Source organism: Nasonia vitripennis, assembly GCF_009193385.2.
Source record: "Nasonia vitripennis strain AsymCx chromosome 4 unlocalized genomic scaffold, Nvit_psr_1.1 chr4_random0005, whole genome shotgun sequence".
In the NCBI taxonomy this organism is placed as follows: domain Eukaryota; kingdom Metazoa; phylum Arthropoda; class Insecta; order Hymenoptera; family Pteromalidae; genus Nasonia; species Nasonia vitripennis.
The window spans coordinates 1,113,638-1,137,147 of record NW_022279640.1 but is presented as its reverse complement, the minus strand read 5'-3'; the positions used below and the strand labels follow the sequence as shown (position 1 = coordinate 1,137,147).

The 23,510-nt window shown below is 42.4% G+C and overlaps 1 protein-coding gene across 18 annotated transcripts in view; it reads left to right on the top strand.

Annotated features, from left to right (window-relative positions):
- Positions 1-23,510, top strand: part of LOC103316989 — a 357,042-nt gene that overhangs the window by 140,471 nt on the left and 193,061 nt on the right. For 2 of the 18 annotated variants that reach the window (XR_004345278.1, XR_004345277.1), the window contains exon 7: positions 23,221-23,414. The exons of the other annotated variants lie outside the window; for them this stretch is intronic. The gene's annotated coding sequence lies outside the window, so the exon portion shown is untranslated. The remainder of the gene's footprint in view (positions 1-23,220; positions 23,415-23,510) is intronic. 18 annotated transcript variants of the gene reach the window in all.

Genomic DNA, 23,510 nt, shown 5'->3' with positions numbered 1-23,510 from the left:
CAAGCTCGGTCAAGCGAGTGAGGCTGAGGAGCTGAGCGACGCGCCTTTAATGCTGTGAGGCTCTCCTGCGCCGAGCCGGTGCCGCCGTTTCCCTCTCCAGTCCATCGCTACTGCTGCTCGCTGATTGGTTGGGCGCTAGACCTCTTTTTATATACTCCTTTAAGGAAATTTTTTTTTGCACGAGTCTCTCGCGGGTAACTGTATCGAGACCCTTACCCGTTGTAGTCGACGAGAATATAGTCAATCCCCGTGTGAGACTTCTGTGTGATGATGTTTCGCACAGTGATTAACGGTTTTTAGTACAAAGTTACTGAACAGGCCTTGCAAAAATTTCGTGTTCGCTGACTAAAGCAGATTGGTATTCAGATCCCCCATAATTATTTTATGACTAAAATGGCTTCATCTTAGTTGCTCAACTAAGTCAGTAGCTTAAATGAATGGAACATGTGGTCCTCTATAGTTTATATATAACCGCAAGAAGTACTGGGACTAAGACACCCTGCTGCAGACTATAAATCAGGTATTCAAAGATCCTCGGTTTTTCTGGTTGTTCTATTTTAGACTGCTCGATTATCGAGGCTTTGAAGATGTTATGTACACTTACCGTTAATTGAAACTTTAAATTCCGAAAAATTCCCGCCAGCGCCGAATATTGCGACGGCAACGGCCTCCGATGTATCTGGTGCCCAGGGTGGTTGGTATGAACGTCGTCTCCTAGAGTTTTATGAAAATTACTAATACAATCAATTAAAACTCATTACTCGGGAGTTTTTGGGGTCGCTGAATACGAATATCGTAACAGCAACGGTTTTCGATGTAATGCTAATTATAATTATAGAAGGCGACGTTCATACCGTTTACCCTGGGCACCAGGTACCTCGGAAGCCGTTGCCGTCGCCATATTCGTGTTCAGCGACCCCAAAAACCCCCAAGTGGCAAAACTGGACGCATTTCCATAAAATTTCACACGCGTTCCCGAAAAGCAGATTCCGTCCTCAGACTTTGCGCATAGAAAAACCAGTGCAGGGCAGGACAAAACGCGCTGCGACGCAGCACCCGCATTCATGACTCGCACGCTGCCACATGGTGGGGGGGGATGGACGATACCTAGTGCTGCTAGTCGTCATCGACTGTGGCGCTGCCGACTCTGCTTGCAGCATTGCCATAGCTGACGACTCTACTCCGTGTAAGGCCGACCCGCATGCGCTCTTTATTATAATGCGGAAACATGCAGATATCTTATGTGCGTCGTCTCCGGATATCCCCAGTTAATCTGCGACGGGCACTGGCATGAGTTTCCAAAATTCAAAGTTTCAATTAACGGTGGGTGTATATATAGAGCTAGCCCTGCTCCTCCAGACAGCGATTCAATTTTATTGGATTATATCTTACATAAAAGTTTTTTATGCTAATCTTTTCATTGGTTATACGTGCATCAAGATGCATTTCCGCAATCGCGAATAGATCAAAGGGGGCGCTCGCTAAGGTATTGGAGCTGACCAATATAAGTCCGCAGTGATGTCACATTTATAACTCTTGCTCTAAGACGGCTGGCTGTTGCTGTTCTAGGTGAGTCTAGTCAGGCTACCTGAGACAGGGTAACAATTTTTACAGCCGCTTCTATGGAGTCCTCTTCATGCGCTGCTGTTATGCCAGCTAGTGTAGGTAGAACGAGATTGCGAAGCCGGTGCAGACTTAACAACGCCGTCGCAGAATCCCAGAATCACGCTAAGGTCAGAGGCAGATGTAACATCCCGGGCGAGGAATTGCACATTAACTGGGGTAGCACGAAAACCTCCAGTTACAACACTTATATTTAATCAATAGCTAACACTTAACCATTAAATTAGAATAATTAATATTATTATTAGTATAATAACGTTCGCAATTCACCCTGCCGGATGCTATGCTACCATGCGCCCAACGAAATATGGCTTATATTACTACATTAATATACTTTTTCATTTAATATTTTTTAACTTAGAAATTTTAAATTATCTTACTATTATATTCAACTTAAATTAAAGACTTCAATTTTATTAACTTAAATTTTTATATTAGTTTACAATTAAATTTATAGTATTAACTAATAAATAGGCAGAACTGACATAGTAACTTTGATGAACGTGCCATAATATGGCAACAGATCCCGTGTTAAGTATATTAGAAAATCGAGTTAAAACAATCACAATGTCATATATCTGTTATATGACTCTAACGACCAATCGAAGCAGTTCAATTAACATGACATTAACATCTATATTATATCGCGCCTTTTTTAATTTAATTTATCTTATTGTCAGATCTCGATGTAAAAAACATCAAAACAACTATTAATACATTACATCGCATCAAAATAAATTTTTGTTTTCAATAACTACATATATTACTCAATAACAATACACTCTTCGAATTTAATTTTAATTTAAATAATAAGTATTATGCTTTAATGTTATGATGTTATTACTTCTGATTTTAAAATAAAATTATATTTTAATAATTGTATAATATTTTATTGTTCTTTGTGTTTCATATTTCTATTATTATAAATTTGTGGATTTTATATATATATATATATATATATATATATACAAAATATATATAAGTTGTATATATACAACGTATATATATATATATATATATATATATATATATATATATAAGTTGTATCGATGTTTAAATATCACGAGCGAGCATCAGCGAGTGAGTTTTTAGCTAGTATATTTTATATTATATTTATTTGTCCTGAACAGTATAATTTGAAGCATTTATTTATGCACATAATTATTATTCAGTTAAATGATTTTAATAATTATTTAAATAAGCGCAATCATTCTCGCTTATATATATTCACTAGCAAAAAACGCTCGCTTCACTTGCGATTTACAAATTAATTCTGATGATATTTAAATATATGACGTGTTATTATTAAATATACTGTTAAATATTAGATGTACACTCGATGGTAGTTAATTCTTGTGAAACATTTTTGAAATGCCCGAATCAGATTGCCAGATTAATAAATTCTTACCAATCAAAAGCACGACTTCAAAAACGTTTCATAAGAATTAATTACCGTCCAGTATAAATGAATATATTCAATACAGCCAACATTCTATAAAAGTAGTTATAGCTACTAGTACACAGGACCGGCTTTAAAATTATAGAATAAAAAAGAAATAAATTTTGAATATTAAAAAATGTTTTTAAAATTTTGTAATTATTTGATGACAGTATTAATTATATGAACAATAAAATAAAATTAATTAAACATTTTTTTTTATTTACATTTACAATATAATGTAGATTGTGAGATTATAACAATCATAACATTGATATTCTGTACTAAAATGTAATACATAAATGATAACGATATCTTGTACCCCTAACGAAAAAGAAAAATGAAAACAACTGAAAAAAACCGTTGAACTGAGATGAACTGCAGATGATAGCAGAAAAATGTCGGAATTAAGAGACTTTTTGTCTTTTGTTGTCTTCAGTTTTATTTAGTTTGCTAGATTATTCAGTTGGATTTTTTTCAGGTGTAAAATTTAACAATTTAGAAAATAAATAAAAAATTGAATACAACAGATAATAACTATTAATAAGTGAAAACAGTTTTTTCATAGTTTAAAACAGTTTTCTTCATTTTATAATTGTTGTCTTCTACGTTCACTAGTTTGTTCCCATTCCAAACAGCTATCTTCGGATTTAGTCGAGGAAATGAAGCAATGGACTGTCGATTTTTTGAGCAGTAAGACGGATCGTAATACGGTTTTTTGTATTCGATTCGTCCGAGCGTCAGGAAATTTTGTGACCTAGTGTGATTAATTACATTTTTGAAAATGCATTATTGCATAAATAATAAGCATTTTAAAATTGCATTTCGAGGAGACACTAAATAAAAAATTTACAACTCGATAAATATTAATAAAAATGAGTCCGGTTTTGCTACTCGGGGGTTTTCGGGGTCGCTGAACACGAATATGGTGACGGCGATGGCCTTCGAGGTACCTGGTGCCCAGGGTTGACAGTACGAATGTCGTCTCCGAGAGTTTCACAAGAAATTAACAACATATTTGGTCGAGAATTTTTATTTGGGGGTTTTCGAGGTCGAATTTGTTTATACGTAAATCATACAAGGGCGGCGTCTAGGTATATAGGGTGGCCGATGACGAGGTCTAGGTAGTTCGCACTTGGTTTTGGTGTCTAGGTATATAAATTATTCGAAGGTAGTGTATCAGAACAATCAGTCATTTCATGTTAGTGATAAAAATGTTCCACAAGAATTAACTACCATCGAGTGTACATCTAATAAGATAGACGTTATGTGCTTAATTTTTAATCCTCTCTTTCTCTTTTTTCATTATGATCCAACTATATTCTGTGCTCTACTACATTCTTTTTACTTACATGATTTTCTCTTACTTAAGTTTGTTTTTCTTACATCTATGTTTCCTCTCTCGTTTACGTCACATATTTCCTCTCTTGCCCTTACGTTTATATCTCTATACCATAATAGGTTTTTACAGTTTTTCGAAGTTCCTTTTTCTTTCCTTTCTCATGTATACCATCTATACCTACAGATCATCCCTTTTACCCCTGTGCACGCTTTTATGTATTCCTTAGATTTTATTTTCAGCCATATCTCGTTTTACTCTCTTATTCTGTCTTCCTTTTTGCACTTCTCTTTTTATAATGTAGTACTATTTTAATCAGTACATCCAAAAAATTCCTTCCTTGTTTCTAACGTTGCCCCCTGCCAGCACATTATGCCAAACACCCCTTTTATATTTGCCACATTCCAACTGATTATCCTTGTCTATATTTTCCTCTTTTCTCTCTCTATGACACGCTTTTAATTCTAATCCAAAATAGCACATGCCCCCGTTCCTCCCTTTTTTATTACTCCTCATTTTTTCTTTCCTTCCAGGTCAACTTGTGATCTGTCAATACTGAATCCTTCAACAATGTTTTTCCTCCCAGCTCCCGCACTTAGACTCTAGCTTTTCTACTTCATTTCATTTTCGTCATCTTTATGATATTACATTCATCGACTAGTTTTCCTTTTAGCACTGTCTTAGTCAATTCAGCACTGTTATCATTCAGGCAGCATATAATGACTTCATCATTTTTATTTACGTAGATGTTTTTTGTTTGAATGTTTTTTTCAGCTGTGAGATATTCAATGACAGGCTTCATGACATCTATATTGCTATTATTGCTTTCTTTAACAGATATTTTAGGAACTTTTTCTGTGTTGATCTTGAGTTCTTTATAATATCTGCGTACGTACGGAACTTAATGTCAGTCCCACTTTTAGTCTTTTACAACTTTTCTTTGAAAAAGTAATTTTTTTAATTATTTTTTTTTTGGCGTTAGTCGAAACCTAGTGCGCAAGAAACTTTGGCAAGTAATCCCATTATTTAACAGTTTTTTTTTGCATTACTTCATTAAAAAATTTATAAAAATTGCTAAAAATTTAGGTATCTTCCTCTTTTTTATACTAAATATGGGTGCAAAATTTAAGAAAATATTAAAATGAAATAAAAAAGTTGAAAAAGTTGAAATATTGGGTAGAACCCTACCTTAAATTTATTTCATATTGAACTTTTTTGACATATAATTCTTGAATTTGAGCTCGACTTCTTTGTCGTACAACAGGTAATATTTGACGAAAATCTCCTGATAATACGACTACTATTCCTCCAAATGGTTGTTATGGCTCCAAACGCATATTTTAATACTTTTATTGTTTTTAGAAATTTTCCATAATTTGAATGAGGACTTGTTGATAATTCTGATAAATTTAATGGTAATTTAAATGTTCTATAAACTGTTTTACCTCCATGTAACAAATTTGCGGCTATACCAGTCCAAGCTATAGATATAACTAAAATTTGATGATAATTAAGATATGAAATTAACACATTGTGTAAATAACTTTTTTCTGATCCTCCGGGTCCATCCACAAAAATTAATTTTTAAGTTTTTTTGTCAGAATATATTGCTTTTATAACCTTGTTAAAAATATTACGTTGTCTCTTATTAAGTGAGTGAATAATGTTCGAATCATATGAAGGTGCTAATGAAGTAGTTTCGCAATCATTAGAGTAATTAAAAATTTATTAATATTATTAATTTTCGTTGAACAAGTTTGTTCTGCAATTTCATCATTTAATTTAGGATCATAAAAATAAGTTTCATATTTATTGTATAGTTCTTTAGCATTGCACGGATAATGAAATATTAAAATAAAAGAATATAACTGAATTAATGCATTGGGGAATTGATAAATTATAGCTTCCTGTAAACATGTATCCCATTCATTGTCCGCTGATATTAAATGTAAAGCTAATGCTGCTTCATAAAATGAAGAATACACGACACCTTTTACAGTTCGTATATTCTTAAATGATGTGGCACCTTTTACATGTAATAACAACATACGTAAGTCAAATAATTCACGTTTTTTAGGATCAACAAAATACTGATTAACTACTGATTAACTGATCAACTAAATAATGATTGGGAATTTAAATATAGAATAAATCTAAAGAATTAATTTTGTTTAATTCAAACCAAGCTGTTAATGAAGTATTCACATTACGATCTATTAATTCTGTTTCAGATCCTTGTTTAAAATACACAAATTGTTCATTTTCTAAATTCTAATAATCTATACATTGCTTTGGTCGGACATACGTACCACGTATCTAAATATTGTTCTGTTTCATCGTAATTTAAAACATTAGTGATCTCATTTGAATTATCAGATGTAATATCAAACTTATTATTTAATTCATTCCCTTTTCTAAAACCTACTAAAGTGGAATCGGGACCTTTATATAAATATTTAAACAAATATTATTTGATTTTACAGTGCTGCATATCTCGACATTAATATGGCAATTAAATGTTAGCAATGAATAAGGATTATATAGGACTACAAATTAATTATTAGCAGTACGATTTGATCCGAACTTTATTATTCGTCCATCATTACGTCGACGATATATTGGGTATCCATTTTCTATATTGTAATTAGTAGATAAAGCAAATGGTTTAGGAAACTTTTTAGACATATAAATTTTGATTTATCCATACATGGTAAATTTTTAGTCTGAATTTCACATGTTCCATGTATCATATGTTGTTTAAGAAGACCATACAGAATAGGATAATTACTTTCATCTGGTATTTCAGCGATAATAATATTGTAAATTTGATCAGAACTATGAAATTTATCTTTAAAATCTAAATATAGTAGTGCATGCATATGAGGTTATCCTCGGTTTTGAAATTCAATTAGATTTAGATTTAGATTTATATGTTTTTACTGTTGTACATTATGTTGTACATATTTAAATATAGTAAAAATACAGATAAGATCAACAATTGTTGTGTAAGAAGTGATAGTGTGAAGAGTAAATGGAATGAGGTGAAATGGGATGGATGGGTGTGTATGTTTGTGTGTTTTGCAATTTAAAGAAATATGATTTAGCTGTTTGTTTAAAGTGTGATATGGATAGTGTGTTGCGAAGGTGAGATGGTAGGCTATTCCAGAGGCAGGAAGCACTGATGAAAAATGAGTACCTCAGCGTCTCCGTTCTGAAGGGCGGGATGTCCAGGGGGGTCACCTCACCCCTTACAGGCCTGAGCGCGACGTGGAAATCAAAATAGGCTAATAGGTAGATAGGTACGGAGGTGTTGAACATTGTCCTTAGAAAACAGGCCATGAAGTATTTCCTACGTCCAGCGGTAGTAAGCCATTGCAACTCACGCCTATAAGGGAAGATGTGCTCGTCCCTCCTTACACCGTAGATATAACGGATCCCCGTGTTGACAAGCCTCTGCAGCCTCAAGTCAAGTTCCTGTGTCAGGTCACAGTAAGCCAGTGAACAGTAATCGATGATGGGAAATAGGAGTGCACCAAGTATTGGCGCAACCTGAGGTTAGTGCTCTTCCTAAAAAAATAGAGACGGTACATTAAAGAGTGAGCACGTTTACAAACTTGTGTAACGTGCTCTTTTCACGTGAGTTTGGAGTCTAGCACCAAACCCAGATTGCGCACCGATGATTCATAGTCGACCCGGGCTCCCCCTATATTTATATAGGTGTTAGCAGTAGTAGGTAGAGCATTTATATAGTAGGGGGAGCCCAGGACGATTGCTTTAGTCTTAAGGACATTAATTTTAAGACTATTTGATGCAGCCCAGCCCATTATCCTCTCGGCGTTAGCACTCATCCTGACAGAGCAGGAATCAAGCTCCTCGAGGTGGCATTGGCTGTAGATCTGCAGGTCATCCGCATAGATTAGATTGGACACATCTGAATCTAGGCATGCGACGCTGTGCCTCCCAACACAGGTGCGCAACACCTAGAGCCTCGCATGCACTAGGATTTTTCTAAACGTAGGATTTGACCGCGATCATCACGTTTGGGAGAACGCTAGGGAGAGGGGAAAATGATCACACACAATGGTTAAGTTTTATTGCACATGTATTTCGCCCAGCCCTTCCCTACAATACGGTGGCTGTAGTGCCTCCCGCGCACAGTTTAGCCACGCAGGGCTTACACTGGGACGCTTAAACACGAGCCACGCTCGTGCAGCAGACGGCGGGCCACAGGCCCAGGTCCAGTCCGCTGACGGCTGACTCTCTTTCTCTCTCTCTCTCTCTCTCTCTCTCTCTCTCTCTCTCTCTCTCTCTCTCTCTCTCTCTCTCTCTCTCGCGCGCGGGCTATGCCTCCCGCTTGTGGCAAGCCCGACCTGCTGCAGCCGCGCAGCTATAGGGTTTTCTCTTGCGCTGTCTCTATCTCACGCACACGCGTCTCCTCGCACTGCTCTCTCTCTCTCTCTCTCTCTCTCTCTCTCTCTCTCTCTCTCGCGTGCGCTGGCCAGACGCCTCGCGCAGAAGACGTCTTGGTGTGCGCCCGCACTGCACACCAACACCCTGGTCTCTCGAGTTCTCTCTCTCTCTCTCTAGTGTGCCCGCATCACACTCGCCTCACTCTCGGATCTCTCTCTCTCTCTCTCTCTCTCTCTCTCTCTCTCTCTCTCTCTATCTCTCTCTCTCTCTCTGGTGAGTCGCTTTGACAGCTTTTCATTTTGCTCCTACTTTCGCACTGCTTTTCTGCCGCTTCTTGCCTTCGGGCCCTCTTTTGTTGTAGATAGTTGCACGCTCTTTTTTGCAACCTTTACGACGACATATAAATCGCTGAAGGTTGCAATTTATTTTCAACATCTTTTCTGCACAAACTTTCTGCACGGCTTCTAACCTCTAAATCTACTCGGCTCGGCTTTGCTTGGTTTCCCGCTCGCACGGCGTCTCTCTCCGCTCCTAATCAACATCGAGGAGACATCTACCGCATCGAGGGAGAACTTCTAAGGCGTCTGCACATTGTTTGAGGTCGGTGCTTTCTCGCTCTTTACACTAACGCTCCATCTAGCCGTAAGAGTTTTAACAACGACTCTACCACTCCGTCGATAACTCAACATCACATCACGAATTTCTGCTCTACCGACTGCCAGTAAGTTATCGACGAAAATGAGTGAAAACGGCGAAAAGAGCGGGGAAGTGCCTTTTCGGCAATGCGGCAGCTGTAAGCAGCCTATTCAGCACAAGGAGCCGAAAAGGTGTGCTTTTTGCAAGCTCCATTACCACGTCAAATGTCTGAACACCATCAACATCAAGACAGTCGTGGTAAACGATAGGCAGTTTATAGCCTGTCCTCCCTGTGCGGACGCCAAGGGTGCCAAAGCGGGGCCCAGGTCAACATCGGCGGCGGGGATGACTGCGACAACAGCGGCTAAGACCACCCCAAAACAACCGGGGATGAAGAAGACGAGATCGGCACCACCATCAGCCAGCACTTCACGAAGTACTTCACCAACTCGCCCACCACCAACCATCGAAGCTACATTGAAGGACATTCGTGAAGCTCTCGATGACATCCGCAATGCTCATGCGGAAGCCATCCAGACACAAAACATCGTGTCGGAGAGGATCTCGAGAATTGAGCAACGTCTTAGCCCGCTGGAGAAGCGCCTAAAGGCCCTCGATGAGCTGCCTGCACTCAAGACTCGCATACTTAATGCTGAGTCCACCATCACCGAGTTGCAGGCGCAAGTCCAAGATCTCTCATCGAGGAGCTCTGCATTGCAGCAGGTCAACAACAACAACAGCAACAACAGCAGCAGCGCTGCGGAAATTAGCAGCCTCCGCAGTGAGCTGGCTGAGGTCAAACGACGGCAGGAGCAGACCTCAAATAGTGTTGTTGTTATCACGGGCTTGCACTACACCCGTGAGACCTCGCTGCATCTTCTCGCGTTTGCAGTCATAAACGCACTTGACCCTACGGTCCTGCGGAGAGATATTGCATCCGTCAGGGTCATGGGTAGGCTCGATGCACCCCGGAACACCGCCAGGAGTGACGGTAGATTGCCACCACTGGCCGTCACCCTCTCGTCGAGTGCACTAGCACGAGCTATCGTCGTTGCCAAAGCTCGTAAACGCAATCTCCACACCAACGAGCTGGACGCAACCGTGATGGAGTAGCCCTGACCATCCAAGGGCTCATAAACCACCAAGGGCTCATAAACATCAATGAGCTACTCCCCACCGACGTCCACAAGCTGCGTTCACGGGCTAGGTTGGAAGCCAAGAGGAGGCAGGGCTGCCGAACGTTCGTCAGGGACGGGAGACTGTTCGTCCGCTGCAACGATGACAACGAGCGTGCCACCGTCATTACCACCGACGCCGAGCTGGATAATTTTTTAGCTCGGATCCCGCTCGCCGTAAACATCACTCCACAATAAAGCTGCCACACTTACATTTCATCCCACCACGTCCGCCATCAAGCTCATCCGCCGTGTCTTCATCGGGTTCTGAGGTATCTCTGTCCGAAGGTCTAAGGGTCTGTCATTTTAATGCGAACTCTCTCACGGGTCACATTGAGATGATCAGGCTCTTTTTATCCACTCGCTCTTTATTTCACATAATAGCTGTTACTGAGACCTGGCTAAGCGAGAAGGTGACATCCATCCCCTCGCTGGATGATTACCTGCTCTACAGACGAGACAGAAACAGAAACGGTGGAGGTGTGGCCCTCTATATACACAAATCTCTGACGGTTAGTGTTATTTCAACATCCGACGGTGAATGGTCCGGCAAGCCAGGCAAGCCTGAATACCTCTTTTGTGAGATATCGGCCAAGGGAGTTTCTCCCATCTTCGTGGGGGTTGTGTATCGTCCACCCCATGCTCCTTTTTTCCAAGGCTCTAACTTTATTAACGAACTAACAACTCACATGCACAACTACTCCACGAAGGTTATAATGGGGGACTTTAACTCTGACCAACTATCCTCATCTGAAGATGCCAATTTCATCAGGGCCTTCATTGATGAGAACTCCCTTTCGTCCGTTCCCTATGGTGCCACACACCATAAACAGGGTTCTGACACCTGGCTTGATCTGTGCCTAATCGACGAGCAGGATCGCCTGCAGTCATACTGGAAGACAGACGCACCTTTCATCAACGGACACGACCTTATCACGGCCACTCTCGACGTACAGATTCCACGCCACGTACCAAATACATACTCATACAGAAACTTTAAAGGAATCAGCGCTGAGAAGCTGAGAGACTTTCTTAGCGACTGTGACTGGTCATCTCTCACCACCTCATCACTTGACGACTGCATATCTTTACTCAACGCTAACCTCACTAACGCCATCAACCACCTCGCTCCATTGCGGACTGTGACTCCAGGACGACAACGTCACCCGTGGTACACTGCGGCTCTTCGTGGCCTTGTATCCGAGAGCAATATACTTTACAGGCGTTTCAGGGACTCCAGGCTCGAATCAGATCGACGCGTTTACAGACTAGCTAGAGACTATGCTCACAAACAAGTCGAGGAGGCCAGGCTGAATTATTACTATTCACGCCTGTCCACCTTGACTGATATTGCTGAGATCTGGAAAGAGCTGGAGAAACTTGGAATTTCTGCCACCAAGGCCCCCTTACCATCTAGATTCACCACAGATGAACTCAACACGCATTTCAGCGCGATCTCAAATGATCCGCTGGCTCCTGCTGTTGAGGATTATCTTGCTACCCTGGAAAGTCTTGACCTCCCGGAACATTTCGAATTCAAACCTATAACGGAATCGGACGTGTTGGCTGCGGTATCGCACTTTGACACTCAGGCCAGGGGGAGCGACGGCATCCCACAGGTTGTCATCTCAAAAGCTTTGCCGGTTCTTGCTCCCTTACTAAGTCATATTTTCAACCTGTCCCTTAGCGAACCCTGCTTCCCATCTGCCTGGAAAATGTCACTTGTGCGCGCACTCAACAAAGTCAGCTCACCAACAGCCCTGACTGATTACCGTCCGATTTCACTTCTCTGCTTTCTCTCCAAGGCTCTGGAGTGGCTAGTGCATAGGCAAGTCTCAGAATACCTTGAATCAAGGCTATTACTAGATAATCTTCAAACAGGCTTCCGCACTGGTCACAGCACTCAGTCTGGCCTAATTAAGCTAACTGATGATGCCAGAGCTGGGATAAACAAAAAGAAAGTAACACTACTCCTTCTCTTTGACTTTAGCAAGGCGTTTGACACTGTGTGTCACGTCAGGCTCCTGAGAAAGCTATCCACCTTCGGCTTCTCAAAGCAAGTCATCCGCTGGTTTGCCTCCTACCTCTCTGGTAGAGAGCAGGCCGTCGTTGGTGACAATAACGAACGTTCTTCTCCTCGGCGTCTTAACATCGGCGTTCCGCAGGGGTCCGTTCTGGGTCCACTGCTGTTCGCATTGTACATCAATGACATCGGTTTCTGCCTTGATACCGATGTTTTCCATCTCATCTACGCGGATGACTTGCAAATTTACAGTCAATGCCACCTCGAAGAGCTCAATTCTTTATCAAACAAGATGATTGCCAATGCTGAGAGGATTACTGGTTGGGCTGAACAGAATAAGCTAAAACTTAATGTTGCTAAAACTAAAGCAATTGTCCTGGGCTCTCCCTACTACATAAACGCATTACCCTCAACAGCTAACACTTTCATTAACATAGGGGGTGCCCAGGTCAGCTTTGAATCTTCCGTGCGTAATCTGGGATTGGTGCTCGACTCTAAGCTTACGTGGAGGGAGCATATTACACAAGTGTGTAAGCGTGCTCACACACTAATGTACAGGCTTTACTTTTTCAGGAAAAGCACCAATCTCAGGTTGCGCAAGCACTTAGTGCAGGCCCTCCTGTTTCCTCTTATAGACTACTGTTCCCTCGTATACTGTGACCTGACGCAGGAACTCGACCTAAAACTTCAGAGGCTCGTGAATACAGGAATTCGGTACATCTATGGTGTAAGAAGAGATGAGCACATTTCCCCATACAGGCGGGAGTTGCAGTGGCTAACCACTGCCGGACGCAGGAAGTATTTCACTGTTTGTTTCCTAAGAAAAATGTTTAACACAGCCGTACCATCATACGTACTGGCATACTTTGACTTCCGCGTCACACTTCGGCCTGTTAGGGGGGAGGTGATACCTCTGGATATTCCGACATTCGCGACGGAGACGCTGAGGAACTGGTTTCATATCAGCGCCTCATACCTATGGAATAACCTGCCATCTCACATTCGTAACACTACATCTGTCTCAGGTTTCAAGAGACTAGCTAAAGAGCACTTTCTTGAGCTTGAAAACACAAACACTTGAATTCGCTTGTACACATTCACTCAAACGCACACACACACGCCTGTACACACTCACGCAAACGCACACACTCACACACTCTCGCTTGACCCATCTTCACACTATCATACTTTCACAATACACATTTTTACTGTACTACTATTGCTGCTGTATACATTTTATCGTACAACATACTGTACGTCAAATAAATCTAATCTAATCTAATCTAATCTCTCCAATACTTTCTTACTCGCTCTCTCCCTGCTCTTGCTCCTCTCTCTTGCTCTGGTCCTCCGGACAATGATGGCGGAGTGGCTAGCTTCCTTCCTCTCGTGCGGATGGTTGCTGGCTCGTCCGGGTGTCGGCACTTGCTCGTGCCAACGCGCTGCACCTGTGACTCTTTCACACTCTCGCACACTCGCACAACCTCGGGACACTCTCCCAATTCTCCTCGTAACAGAGGAGGCCACGTATCTCTCTCGCACGTCGACGTACTCCGTCGAGAGTCGTGAGAGAACTCCCCGATTTCCCGCTCGTTCTCGCGCTCACTCTCCACTCGCGCTCGTCGGGCCCGCGCATCTTCCTCGCGCCTGATTGGCTGGCAGTCCGCGCGGATAGCGAGTCGCACATCGGCGCCCACTGATTGGCTCGCGACATGCGGAGGACCAATCAGCGCGCGCGCCGTCGAGGCTCACTCTCGCGCCAACGATGCTCACTCTTGCGCTAACGTGGACGGTTAGCCGGCCCGTTCCTCGAACTCGAGGTCAGGCTGGCACTGACAACAACAATCCAACTCGCTTGTTTCTTCCGCGCACTCAGAGCTTGGCCGCATCGAACGAGATTCCTCGTATCGACGCGGCTGCGACGTTTGCAACGTCGCAATCCCCTCCCCTTAACAATGCTTCCTCTCTCGGAGAAGTTGGCCTTAAACCTTTTACTGGGTCCTGGGTCCAAACTTTCCTCTTTTCGCAGCATCTCTCCAGCTCCACTCTCTCACTTCCTCTCTTCTCCATTCTCGCTGACTCCTCTCTCGAAGAAGTTGGCCTTAACCCTTTCACTAGGTCCCAGGCCAACACTCTTCTCTCCCCTGCACATCTCTCTAGCACTACTCTCTCACATCCTTTTTTCTCCACCTCCGCTGACTTCTCTCTCTCTTCTCATTTCCTTCCTCAGCTCTCCATCTTTCTAGCATTGCCATTTTTCTCCGGCAATCTAGACACAGACCTGAGTGGCTCACTCGTCTGCAAAGTTGTCATGATGTCTGTGGCAATTGCCTACGCGCAGGACATTCCCTTCGTGAATGTCCTTTTTGTTGGCATGCCCAGCAGATCATCTCCGGGCAATTCAATGCCCGGTGCCCCACTTTACAGCAGGTGAAGCACGTACCATCTCCTCGCCTCTCCCCTCGAGCCACGGCATTAGCGGTCGGACGCACCAGGCCGCGCCATACGGTAGCTCTCTTTCTCCTCGTTGAAGCTCTCTTTCTCTCACTCGTCCTCTCCTCAACCTCGATAGAAGGCAACTCGTCACCAGGGCCTGCATGCTCTGTCCTCTCGACTGCAGCGGCTCTCTGGGTCTCTCCTTCCTCCTTGTACGCCGCACCGGGAACGCGCATCTTCTCCGCTGGCAGCGGAGGCGCGTAACGGCTATCTAACTCTTTTAGCCGCTCCCAGCGTCGGCCGTACCTCTCCAACTCCTCCCAGCTGTTGACGCACTTTTCGCCAATAGCTCTCCGGTATTCCGGAAGGAGGTTCTGATATGCGATACGAAGCAAATCACGTTCGGATGGAGGTCGGCGAAAGCGCGAAGCCAGATACTGAAGACTCGCGATATACGCCGCAATCTTCTCTTCTCTGTGCTGCGTTCGCTTGCGCAGATCTTCCTCCAAATCCTCCCGACAATACGGAACCATGTATCGGCGACGAAAGGCCCGGCAGAACATCTCCCATGTTCGCAGGCTCTTTCTCTTCGCCCGATACCAGCGGCTTGCCTGCAACTTGAAAATGCACGGCAACACCGCTAGCAGCTCGCGGTCTGGCACCGCTAACGCTACTCTGCACTCACACAGTCGATCAAAGAACTCCTCCGCCTCCTCATGATCACTCTCGCCCGAGAACTGGAGCTCCCAGTGCTTCAGGAACTCCAAAGCCCTGAGCGAGTAGGCTGATCTTTTCCGGCGTTCGGATGACGTCAGGTTCGCTGAGTTAAACTCGCAGCTCGAGTTAACTTCGAGCTCGCTGTCACTGCTCAGCAAACCTCTCTGTCTCCGTCTCTTTCTCGACGCACTTTTCTCTCTCCTCTCACTCTCCTCCTCCGACTCCTCTTCCGCACTCTTCTCTCCTTGTCCACTCTCCTCCTCCGACTCCTCACCCGAGCTCACACAGCTCCGTTGCATACTCGGCCGACCTCCAGAGTTGCCCCAAGAGACGCGGCGTCGCACCGTTTCGCGCTCTGGCTCTAGCAACTCTTTGTCCGCGTCAACAATATCACTCGTGAACACAGACGGTCTGCCTCTCAGCTGGTCTAGAGTAGCTGGGCGAACTGAATCAGTCGTTTTGACTGGGGCTCGCAAACATGGCTTTCGCCCTATTCGCTCTTCCTCCATTTTACGCATCTGTTCTATCGCCTCGACCCGTACCTGCTCTCGCGCCGCCTCCCTCGCCTCCTCACGGACTCGTTGCAGCCGCCGCTCATGCTCTAGCGTGGCTAACTCGTCCCGCAGCTTCGCTCGAGCTTTCAGGAGGGCTTCCTCGTAAGCTTCTCGCCAAGCTACAGAAAGCTCCTCCTCAAAGACTCGAGCTCTCGCATCCTCAAGAGTGAGTCCGCATTCTTCCAACTCTCTCACACGAGCGTCTCTCTCGCTGCGATCGACACTCACTCGGCTCGCATAGCCGCTGTCTACGCTGACGTCTTTGCTTGAGCCCGAGCCTCCTCGCAACACATCTCCCTCGGCTACGTCACTGACTGTGCTGGAGGTTGCGCAGGCCGCGGTTCTTGCTACCGTCCTTTCGGACAACCGCAAGTAACCTGGCCGTTCGCACCTCGCGATCACAGTATACACACTGTCTCTCTCACTCGAGCACAAACTTGAAGATCTCTCTTGGCTCTCATTGTCACTCGAAAACGAGACCGAGGAGTCTCCTTGCTTCCGACTTTCGTCGAAAAGCTTTACTCGCGAGCCCCGCCGACGACGCTTATGACGTACTGTGTGCCAGTCGTCGCCGTTGGCTGACTCGCTGTCGCTAGAGCGCACGCGTCGCAGCACATCTCGTGGGGACACGGTAGAGCCTCCCACGCTATCACGTTTAGCGTTGGGCTCTACTCCGAGTCCCACTACGAACGGCCGTTTCGTCAGCTGATTCATCGCACAATATGGTGCGACTTCAACAGCTGACCAGACGCCTCGCGCAGAAGACGTCTTGGTGTGCGCCCGCACTGCACACCAACACCCTGGTCTCTCGAGTTCTCTCTCTCTCTCTAGTGTGCCCGCACCACACTCGCCTCACTCTCGGATCTCTCTCTCTCTCTCTCTCTCTCTCTCTCTCTTTCTCTCTCTCTCTCTCTCTAATACTTTCTTACTCGCTCTCTCCCTGGTGGACGTCCGTCGGTGCTCCCGCCGGCGCCTCTCTGACTCTCGTGGACCTGGTGACGGCTAGCTTCCTCGGCTCTCCCACGCCAAGGCTGCTGGTTGCTCTGGTCCTCCGGACAATGATGGCGGACTGGTTAGCTTCCTTCCTCTCGTGCGGATGGTTGCTGGCTCGTCCGGGTGTCGGCACTTGCTCGTGCCAACGCGCTGCACCTGTGACTCTTTCACACTCTCGCACACTCGCACAACCTCGGGAGACTCTCCCAATTCTCCTCGTAACAGAGGAGGCCACGTATCTCTCTCGCACGTCGACGTACTCCGTCGACAGTCGTGAGAAAACTCCCCGATTTCCCGCTCGTTCTCGCGCTCACTCTCCACTCGCGCTCGTCGGGCCCGCGCATCTTCCTCGCGCCTGATTGGCTGGCAGTCCGCGCGGATAGCGAGTCGCACATCGGCGCCCACTGATTGGCTCTCGACATGCGGAGGACCAATCAGCGCGCGCGCCGTCGAGGCTCACTCTCGCGCCAACGATGCTCACTCTCGCGCTAACGTGGACGGTTAGCCGGCCCGTTCCTCGAACTCGAGGTCAGGCTGGCACTGACAACAACAATCCAACTCGCTTGTTTCTTCCGCGCACTCAGAGCTTGGCCGCATCGAACGAGATTCCTCGTATCGACGCGGCTGCGACGTTTGCAACGTCGCAGGCAAAAACCAATATCATTGATGTACAACGCGAACAACAGGGGGCCTGAAACTGACCCCTGTGGAACACCGGTGTTTAATGGTAGAAAAGTTGAGAGCTCTTTTTTGTCACCAATGACGGCCTTTTCTCTTCCCGTGAGGTAAGATGCAAGCTAGCAGATAACACGCTTGGAAAAGCCGAAAGAGGATAGCTTTCCGAGTAGCTTGACGTAACACACAGTATCAAACGCCTTGCTAAAATCAAATAGAAGTAGCAGAGTGACCCTCTTCCTGTCTATCCCAAGCCTGACGTCATCAGTCAGCTTGATTAAGCCAGACTGCGTACTGTGGCCAGTGCCAAAGCCAGTTTGGAAATTGTCAAGGTAAAGTCTTGTTTCAAGATATTCCGAGATTTGCTTGTGCACCAGCCACTCTAGCGCCTTGGACAGGAAACAGAGTAAAGAGATCGGACGGTAGTCAGTTACAGCTGTTGGAGAGTTAACTTTGTTTAGTGCTCTTACGATCGATGATTTCCAGGCTGAAGGAAAGCGTGCCTCGCTCAGAGACAGGTTAAAAATTTGACAAAGTAAAGGAGCGAGTATTGGCAGTGCTTTGGTGATTACAACCTGTGGGATGCCATCGCTTCCCTTGGCCTGGGTGTTAAAGTGTGATACTGCAGCCGACACATCCGACTCCGTGATAGCCCTGAAGATGAAGTGTTCAGGGAGGTCCAGACTCTCCAGGGTTCGCAGATACTCCTCAACAGATGGAGCTTGAGGGTCGTTTGAGATGGAGCTAAAGTGTTGAGAGCATCTGAAGAGAACCGAGCAGGTGAAGGAGATTTAGAGGTAGTAATACCAAGATTTTCAAGCTCTTTCCAGATCTCTGCAAAGTCGGTCAAGGTAGACAAGCGTGAATAGTAGTAATTCAGCCTGGCTTCCTCAACCTATTTATGAGCGTTGTCCCTTGCAATTCTATAGAAGTATAGATCCCAAGGTAAACGACTTCTGCGAAAGCGCCTGTAGAGTCTGTTCCTTTCAGTTAAAAGGTCACGAAGAGCCGCGGTAAACCACGGGTGACGTTTACGTCCAGGTGTCACAGTCTTTAATGGGGCAAGATGATTTATGGCGTTCGTGATGTCAGCGTTAAGAATGGTAATGCATTCGTCAAGTGATGGCGTGGTGAAGGATGACCAGTCACATGCGATAAGCAATTAAGTAGATGTGACCAATAATTTTACCAAAACAATGTAATTCATTCCAGAATGCAGCTACTTTAAGATGAAAAACTCGAGCTACTAAATCAGGTCTATCTAATGTATTTTCATTCTCATTTAAATTTTCTACAATTTCAATCCATTTAGGATTACAAGTCGTAATAGTAACAAATAAATCAGGTTTTCCAAATGTTTGGGCGACTATCATTGCGTCTATATAATTTTGTTGCAAAGAACGCGGACTTCCAATAAATGTTGATGGTTGATGGTAAAATAACTATTTTGCCAATGAAGACATTAATTGATTGAGCTTTATTTGTTAAATAATCCATTAATTCGCGATACGTTTCAGTTCTTAATTTTGCTTGCTGATTTCTAATATAAAATAATCTTGTTCCTTTAACTTTACACCATGAATCAACTATAAATTGTTGAGTTAATTTACCGAAATTTCAACAAAGATTAAATTCATTTCGTACACTTAAAGGAAAGGAATAATATAGCAACGCTGTAACTTGGGTTTTATTTTTAATTTTACTTTGATAATTAGGTTGCCATCCTCCTTGTCCGAAAGAAAAAATTAAAGAATATGTCATAGGATCAACATTTTTACTTATAATTGGAATATTTAAGGTTTTGAAATTTTAGAATCAATACAAAAATCACGATTAAATGGAGGTTTTCCTTCCTTACCTACAAAAACTACTGAAACTTTATTACATGATGGAAGTTCAAAGGTTTTATTATTAGAATGATTTTGCCGTGTAATAAACATTTTAACTTCTCTAGGTAATTCATTGTCATTCCGAGCACGTTTTAATTCTTCTTCCTCAACTTCATGCATCATTTTGTATGCTTCAGCATGAGGATTTATTTTACGTAAGATATTCTCAATTTCATTTAGTAATTTTATGTTGCATTTTACATCAGTTGAAAACCGAATTTCATTAGCTATTTCATTGTCTATTATATATAATTGTCCAAATTTTCTATTTTCATTTGTTACTGGGTTAAATGAATAAGCATTATGATAAGTTTGACCAAAAATGTGAAAAACTTGAGGGCCATGGCCAGGAACAATTTCTAGTTTAGCCTGTATATTTATGTGTAAAATAACGTATAATTCGAATTTGAAAATTCTATGTGTTCTCTGGTCCATTTTCTACAACGAAATCGACGGATGCCTACAACGACTAAAAAACGGAGAAGCACGCGATTGTACGTATTCACATGAATATACTGGTTTGTACGTAGTCGATCGGAATTCTTTCGTGTTGATCGTTGTCGATCGGAATTATTTCGTGCTGATCGTAGTCGATCGGAATTATTTCGTGTTGATCGTAGTTGATCGGGGTCGTTCGCGGTGGTCCGGTGTCGTTGAGGGTGGTTCGGGGTCGTTCAGGGTCGATCGTGGTCGATCGGAGTCGATCAGAACTCTTCGGAAGCGATCGGAGTCGATCAGAACTCTTCAAAAGCGATCGGAGTCGATCAGAACTCTTCCGAAGCGCTCGGAGTTGATCGAGCCGCTTCGATATTTACACGGACTGCTCGAACGCTTTCGAAGAAAGTTCGATCGCACCGAAGAACGCACGTTCGGAACAAACGACGCTTGATCGGACTGAACGACGCTCGATCGTACTGAAGGACGCTCGAGGGGAACAAACGAAGCTCGATCAGACCGAATGACGCTCGAGCGGACTTCAGATTTTAAACAAACCTCGATCGTGCCATGGACAATAATAGAGAGCCTGCGTGGCGCAAAAGACAACCCGAGCAGCTTCGAGGCTTACCTATAAATGTCGAACCGAGCTGTAAAGGGCGTAATCACCCGTACCGCATTTGATATTGCAGGATAGTGAAAGAGAGAGTAAATTCAATCTCCCTCTTTTTTTATCAAGCGTATTTTTTCATTCAAATCGGTTATAGCTAATGTACTAGTAAGTTCAGCTGGCATTCGAAGTGAACTGTACATTAGTTTATTTCGAACTGTTCTAAAGTATTTGAGGCGCATAGATTATTTTTTTAATCTTAAAAAGAATTGTAAAAATCAAACAAATCTTAATATTAAAATACTGCTGACATTGTATGCGTACGGGGCAGTATTGAAATATTGAATTATCTCTATATACTTCCTAGTAAATACGCATTACTCCAGTCTTCTTAATAGACATAAGGCGTTTCGCAATAATATCGATCTGACTTGAACGCTCGATAATAATTTAATATTTATACTAATGACAAGATTTTTCACGTACTCATTTAATCACCTCTCTGCGTACACGAAACAAAGGAAAATTCAAATGATTTAAACTAATCGTTCGCGGTTAATCATATATTATATGAAATATAATTCTAATAGAGCTCCCTGGTGTTTCTGGGGGCATTAAAATCAGCACCTCTCTGACTGCAACTTACTCCACTGTATATCTAGAGACCTTGCACAAACTATTGACAAAAACGAACATTCTCGGACATTCAAAGAGAAGCGGACCTTCTCCACATTTTATCATCATTATTAATATTATTTTATTTGCGGTCATCTGATTTTTTAGCCGTGCGTCGCACACGTCCTTGACAGTGTTGGAGTATTAAATACCTTACAGACTGTTTCTATCTGCATAATTTTTTCCCCACTATACAAGCACCATAAATTTGACGCCAAGACATAACTACATCACTATAGACGATAACTGGGAAATTGTGAAACGTTCGTCATAGTGACGGTCATAGTTTTTAGGCACTTGCCCCGTATAAAGAGTTTCGAAGAAATGTCTTATACCTAGGGCGAACGCCTAATGGATTTGACCAAAAATGTGTTTTTTTTTTAATTTTTTCTGTACCATATTTTACAAAAAGGTTTTTTTATAAGAGTACTCTGGCTATTTTGTAGAAAATTGAATTTTGAATAAATTCACAGTATTTAAAAATTCTAAATGCCCAATTGAAAAAAGTCTTTCTAGTAGCGAAGCCTCGTTCACCAAAAATGGACTTTCCGTCCGTGCGCAGGACCTGATGTTTATAAGAAGTGACCTTATATCACACATCATACTTGCTTAAACCAACTTTTTCAGTCAAATTTACTATGTACATTAATTATACTATATTTTACATAATCACCATGTATATGCATCTCTAGACATATTTTTGTAGACCAATAAAGGTAGAAACTGACATTTCTTCACTACACCTAGACTAGATTCTTAAAAAATAAACTTTTCACACTTGCTTCCATTAAATACTTGTACTATGACTATCTATGTTCAATATACTATATTCTAAGCCATCACTAAGTATATGTGTGTGTGTGTGTGTGTGTGGATGTATATGTATATATATATATATATATATATATATATATATATATATATATATATATATATATATATATATATATATATATATATATATATATATATATATATATATATATTTGATATTTTATCCCTCTGCATAACCTTAAATCTTAAGAAAATATGAATTGTTTTCACTCTAACTATATTAAACACTTGCACTGTAACTGTATATTATTATACTTATCACCATGTATAAATACGCATACTTTTACTAATTTTTATACGAAGTGACCTTATATTACATACACATGATACTTGCTCAAACCAACTTTTTTCACTCGAACTCATTATAGATATTGAATATACAATATTCTACACAACGCCTAGAGTAAATTTTTTAAATAACCTTATATTATACATCATACTTGCTTGAACGACCTTTTTTTACTCAAACTCACTATATATACTGAATATACAATATTCTACACTACGCCTACACTAAATTTTTAAAATAATAAACTTTTTCACAATTTTTGTAATAAACTTAAATCTAAACTTAGTAAACATTTACTCTTAAGTGAACTTAACACTTGAACTCATAGTATATCATAGTTTATGTCGTCCACAAAATGTGTGCTACGCTGCTGTGGCTGACAGCAGCGTAGCACACAAAAATTAACTTAATGGTCCACTAACAGAAATATTATGATCGAATGTATAATTCATGTTATAATTTTTTGCAGAAGACATAATATATTTACGATTCCTCGACTTCGGTAGGAATATTTGTAACAATAAAATCATGTTCTATGATTTTTTTGGCGATGATCCAAGTGACGCAATTTATTTCCATAAGCAAACATGTATTTAAATAATTTATTACTAAGCTTTGAATTTTTAGTCAATGATGGACATTAAGGAACAATTTTCTCCTACGGTGAGTTTCTTAATTTTGATGTTTGCTACCTCTGTGATTTTCTTAGGAATGCTCCAAGCAATTGATAAGCTTTGTCACAAGCTTTAAATATGAATT